The sequence below is a fragment of the Glandiceps talaboti genome, chromosome 20, assembly GCF_964340395.1.
Source record: "Glandiceps talaboti chromosome 20, keGlaTala1.1, whole genome shotgun sequence".
NCBI classification, from domain to species: Eukaryota; Metazoa; Hemichordata; class Enteropneusta; family Spengelidae; genus Glandiceps; species Glandiceps talaboti.
The window spans coordinates 19,277,710-19,283,711 of NC_135568.1; the positions used below are offsets into that span (position 1 = coordinate 19,277,710).

At 38.4% G+C, this 6,002-nt stretch overlaps 1 long non-coding RNA gene across 1 annotated transcript in view; it reads left to right on the forward strand.

Moving 5' to 3' along the window:
• The window catches only part of LOC144450433 (uncharacterized), a 7,452-nt gene extending 5,869 nt beyond the window's left edge, over positions 1-1,583 (forward strand). Inside the window, exon 3 of the long non-coding RNA XR_013482242.1 lies at positions 1,352-1,583. This is a non-coding gene — a long non-coding RNA (uncharacterized LOC144450433). The remainder of the gene's footprint in view (positions 1-1,351) is intronic.
• The last annotated feature ends 4,419 nt before the right edge of the window (positions 1,584-6,002 follow it).

The following is a 6,002-nucleotide window of genomic DNA, read 5'->3' on the forward strand; positions in this document are numbered from 1 at the left end:
TAAGAGTCTCAGAGTAAAACGGAGTAGACGTTAAAGTGCCTAAAATCAAATTAAGATGTATAACGCAAGTCAAGGCATTTTATAGTCCATGACGGACAAAGACTTCCCTGTGAGGGAAAGTGAGAATTAGATGTGAATTGTAGAATACTATGTACCATGTGAGTCAAGGCATTTTATAGTCAATGAGGGACAAAGACTTCCCTGTGAGGGAAAGTGAGAATTGGATGTGAATTGTAGAATAATATGTACCATGTGAGTCAAGGCATTTTACAGTCAACAAGTCATTGAGAATGACATAGTCCTCGCTATAATTGGGTTTTAAGGAATTATCACTACTCTGATCACGCAACAACATTTGTGAACCTAAAACAAACAGACTTAGATATGTTGTGTGTGCTTGTTGGACATGGAATATGCCTCCAACAATAAAGGATTGGTTGGGTATGGGGGATCATATCACGATGAAAATGGAGTCTGAGTTATGGCTTTGGACATGGAAAATTCACAAACAAAATGGCTGCCAGAAAGCCATATGGGATCGTATTACGACGAAAATGGATATGCACATGTATGTCATAGAACACTGTCCTAATACCAACTTTAAATGAGATCTGTTCAAGCATGTCTGAGCTATGCCTTTGGACATGAAAATTCGCAAACAAAATGGCTGGCAGGCAGCCATATTGGATCGTATCACGACGAAAATGGATATACACATGTATGTCATAGAACACTGTCCTAATACCAACTTTGAATGAGATCTGTTCAAGCATGTCTGAGTTATGACTTTGGACATGGAAAATTCGCAAACAAAATGGCTACCAGGCAACCATATTGGATCGTATCACAATGAAAATGGATATGCACATGTATGTCATAGAACACTGTCCTAATACCAACTTTAAATGAGATCTGTTCAAGCATGTCTGAGTTATGGCTTTAGACAGGAAAAATTCGCAAACAAAATGGTTGCTAGGCGGCCATATTGGATCGTATCATAAAACAAATTGACGTGCATATGTATGCCATGGTATGTTGCTCCTGTACCAAGTTTGAAAAAAATCGGTCCAGGCATCTCCAAGAAACAGCTGCGGACGGACGGACGGACGGACGGACAGACGGAACCCAATCCATAAGTCCCCGTTCCGGACTTCGTCCGCGGGGACTAATGAGGGACAAAGACTTCCCTGTGAGGGAAAGTGAGAATTAGATGTGAATTGTAGAATACTATGTACCATGTGAGTCAAGGCATTTTATAGTCAATGAGGGACAAAGACTTCCCTGTGAGGGAAAGTGAGAAGCAGTTTGGAACTGTAGAATATGTACTAAGAGTGTACTTTATATGTTGCAGGTGCAGCTGCAGTTGGACGGACTACAAAAGAAATTAGAGGAATTAGAAAAAGACGGCAAACGCTACATCTGTGGACAATGCTCTACAAAAGGTGATGGAGCTAGCACAAACACCAACATGGAACACAAGGCCACACAAATACTGAATGGATTAAGCAGTGCTGGCCATATTTGAGACAAATGATTTTGGGCAAGAAGCAGGGCACCTTATCATTCTGTTGTTGGGAAATAAAGAAGAGGAAGTAATTGCATCAAAAGTGTCTAAGTTCCTTCAACATGGGAAGTGGCCTACCCATTATACTAATCATACTCCATATTGTCCGGCCAAAAACTACAGAGAAGACGTGGATGTAAAACCCAGATATTTGAAATGTTATGTTTGTGGTATTGTTAGGAACTTCGCCAGATATTGTAAAGAAAAAATTCCCTGTGAGATGGAGTCATTAAAATTAAACCTTGAATAAATTTCATTCATGTGTTCTCTATTTGAGTGTGAGCTTGTAAGTTAAGATATTAGTACTCTGAGACAGGGGTGTGATCACCAAAAGGCATTGCCTTATGACAGCCTGCCTTTTGTAGGATCCTGTCTGGGGTGCCTTCTACATGTAATTAAAAGGGGTGTTAAAATTTTCTTTCAGTTCGATATTCCAATGTGGGAAATGGAATATAAATGTGCAGTAATGTGAAACCTTCTCTTGGGTGTCTGTTGAGGGTGCACCCAGGCATGACTCTACGTCTCGGATGTTGAAGCAGTAGCCTAGGGAAAAAATCAACATATCTCCCTGGTACATGACATTAAGAAACCAAAATGATTTAATAGCCGTTAAAATACATAATCACGTACATACGTGGGACAAGTTGACAATAGTTGTGAAAAACAAATCATAGACTGGCTATCAGAGGGAATATAGGTATCTCACTATGTGACTCCTTGTAAGGGAAATTTTAAGAGCAAGTCTTATAATCATTCATACCCATCACTTATAGTACTTCAAAACAGTCCTGGATGTAAAGACTTTGGCCAGTTTATTTCTACAACTATATCAGACAGATTAAAGTCTGGAGCACTATCAGTGTGAGGGAAAGTTGGAAAGGACCCACCACCACTATTAGTTATGCCTTTAAACCATGTATGTGCATTGATATGAGATACCTGAGTCTCTGGATAAAATAGGAGGACTTCAAATTAGATCAATGGGTGGAAGTTACAAGATATCTAGAACAAGGAGATTTTTCACTTCAAATGTGATGACAAAAGTTGGTATGACCATGTTAAAATATCACACGACAGAAAGCTTTTGGGTTTCAAATGTGCTGGGATTTGGTATGTGAGCAATACACAGTACCATTCGGGTGGAAATTATCTGCCTTTGTACATCACACCATAAGTACTGTATAACAAATTATGAAAGGTCCATAGGAGTGCCATGTATAAATAGATGAAAGGCATGGAGGCCCTTTAGCAGACAACAAGTAACACACCTGAGCCAAAAGGAATTAGTGGAAGTAGCAGTCTTTATACTGGCAAAATTGTGTGTTGACACAGGATATTTCCAAGCACTCAAGAAAAAATAATCAGTTCAGTTGTGCTAAAAGTGCATTAAACAGGGTTCGTACACTTAAAGCAAAACAAAATTCCAGGACTTTCCAGGGGTTTTTCATCAGTTTTCCAGGGGTATTCATATTGATTTTGACCATTTTCCAGGGGTGTTGACACTTAAGTATATTTTTTGAATGACATCTAATTGTCTGATGTAGACGAAAAAAATAACAACAGTTCCCATAATATGTCACAAAACATTTTAAAGACAATCGACACTGCAAGATGTTGGTTTCAAAACCACGTTTGCACGCTAAGATTAACGGAGAAACCTCTCTCCTACCCCCTAAGTAGCCGTTTCGTCAAGCAGGTGCATTGATCGTGTAAGATTGAGTCTCAGCATTCGTCAGTCTAATTCAGACATATCCAGAAAATTAAATTAAAAACTAAAGTTTGTCCTCGTTATTGTATGATTTGATGTTACTAGATTTATAAGTCACCTAAAATAATTTTTTTCTTCTAAAATTTTAATAAAAACGTCATTTACGTAACGAAATTTTGAGCTATGAATAACTGAATACATTCATCGCTTGCGTCTCGATGTTTATGTACGGATGCCACGAGTTGCGGAACATCGCGATTTCTCAACTCAACTTGGCCATTGACGAATGTTACTGTACCGACAACATAAAACAGTAGTTTATTCTTTTAGAACGTGTAACACAAATACCCATTTATCGACGACATAAAAGTCACAACCGTACTTCCACAACCCGGAAATTCAACTGCACTTCCCTAGGCCCTAGCCATGCCTGAGCTTGTAGTATGTCGACTCATGCGCCGAACTTGTAACAATTTCTAATCGTGGTTGATGATGCTTTGATACTCGCTACAATGTTACGATAATCTTGTTAACAGACCCCCGACCGGGACTGTTACAGTGTTACAATATCATGTCCCTGAAATGACGACTGGGAGATGTATGGAGTAGCAATATACGCAAGATCGAAACAAACACTGCGGCGCCCATTCAACTAATCATATGCACGGTCTGTGGGGCGAAGTGTCTCGTGGAACGATCGTTTGACTGTCTGGGTTCAATCGGCGTGAATTTTGATTCACCACCGTGGCGAAAGACTTTGAAAATATTTTCGCCATTTCACATTTACGAGATTCAGAATCATACGAATGGGTGGCTCGAGCACAGACATGACGATCATCAATATTAATCGATCGATTGATCATGATCATTTTCCAGGGTTTTCCAGGGGTAGGGCGCATTTTTCCAGGGTTTTCCAGGGCTTTCCAGGGAGGGTTTGAAATTCCAGGGTTTTCCAGGGTTTTCCAGGACCGTGCGAACCCTGATTAAAAGAATATATGAACTCCCGATATATGAGAGCCATGTATCAATGAATGCAAATTTTACTCATCAAGAGATTGTTGCCGTTTTTGCACATGCAAAATCCGGGAAAAGTGTCGGCTATGACAATATTCCTGAGTTATAGTTTTGAGGTATTGATGGTAAAGTGTATTTTGCATTGAAAGACATGGGAGCTAGGGAGAGTAGATTGTAATGCAATTATCAAATTTGGTTGGTAAAGTATCAATGTGAGACATTGTGACATTAGATATTGGTACTCGAGATGTATACTGAGTGGCCCTTACAAACTGGGTAGTCGGCTATGTTATGTTGTCTTTTCCCTTGGCTAAGAAGTAAAGGAAAGGAGTCATGAGAGTGGTGAAAAGTGTACACCTGGAGGGAGATATCTATGAATATTAGCAATACATGCGTGACTCTCATCCACCTACCTAAGGATAATATCACTTTGCTTGGCATTAGCACCATTTAACAACTCAGTCCAAATCTTGATTACAATACTATAGATAGTATCCTTTAAGCAAAGTGATAAGGCTTTAAATACTATATAATCTCTTATGTCAACACAGTGCTCAAACTGAAGTTGGGCAACAAAAATGTTCACCTGGGACTATGCTTTGCACCTGCAGGCTTCAATTTTTTTTTCAAAGGTCACTTGTCAATGGACAAGAGAATTTTCAATTTCACTTCTGGTATAATAAATTGTTTGTCCTATCAAGATGTGACATATTGCACTTCTTTTTACACACCTGAGAATGTATTTCAAGTACATAATAAAAATAATAATAAAAATAATTATACTGGATAGTTCTCTAAGTAAACACTTATCTGCCAAGAAATCCAGTGAGGGTCATCCCTCATGGATTCAGTGTTTGATAATGCAAGGGGAACCGGAGTACACGGGGAAACCTGCATTGTTCAGTAGAGTCAAACTAAACAACGAATGGTTTGAACCCCAACCACAGTGGTAAGAGGAAAGTGGTTTCACCACTCGGCACAACCGACAACCCCTGATTTTAAAGTTATAAACAAACAAAACACTCTGAAGGTCTATCATTTGTGACAATCTTGTGGGTTTTTTCTATTTCCATCATTTTGCCTAAATGTGTGCTAGCCGATGTAAAATGATGCCTTACTACTGAAACACATACACTTGTTTCTCGACATAAGTTTCAGACTTATTGTCACCAAAATGATGCTTGCCTATAGTTCTTTTTTTTCAATATTACTTGTAAACATGTTTTAAAAGAAATTGGCGTTATTTCAATTCTACAATGTGTCTGTGATAGACAGAAATTGGCTTGATTTTGATAATTAACCCTGAAGGTAAGGAAAGCAGGATTCAAACACTTGGAGTAAAAAAAAAATTCCAAGGTTTTCCCTGGGTTTTCCATCAGTTTCCAGTGTACTTGTATTGATTTTCCAGGGGTGTTGACCATCAATATTTATTTTATTGAATGACATCTAATTCTCTGACACGGATGAAAAGTAATTAACAAGGTCTCTCACAATATGTCACAACACATTTTAAAGACAGTCAACACTGCAGCTGTTGGTTTAAAAAACAAAACCGTCATAGCCATTAGAATAACATTGTTCATTTTCAAATCAGCCAAATGGAAAAGTCATTAGCCACAAACTTTAAACATTGAAAATATTAATTTGTTTGTCTATATATTTCTCTTAATGTCTGTCTTATTATTTTAGTCCTATGAGTCAATACTGTGATACTAT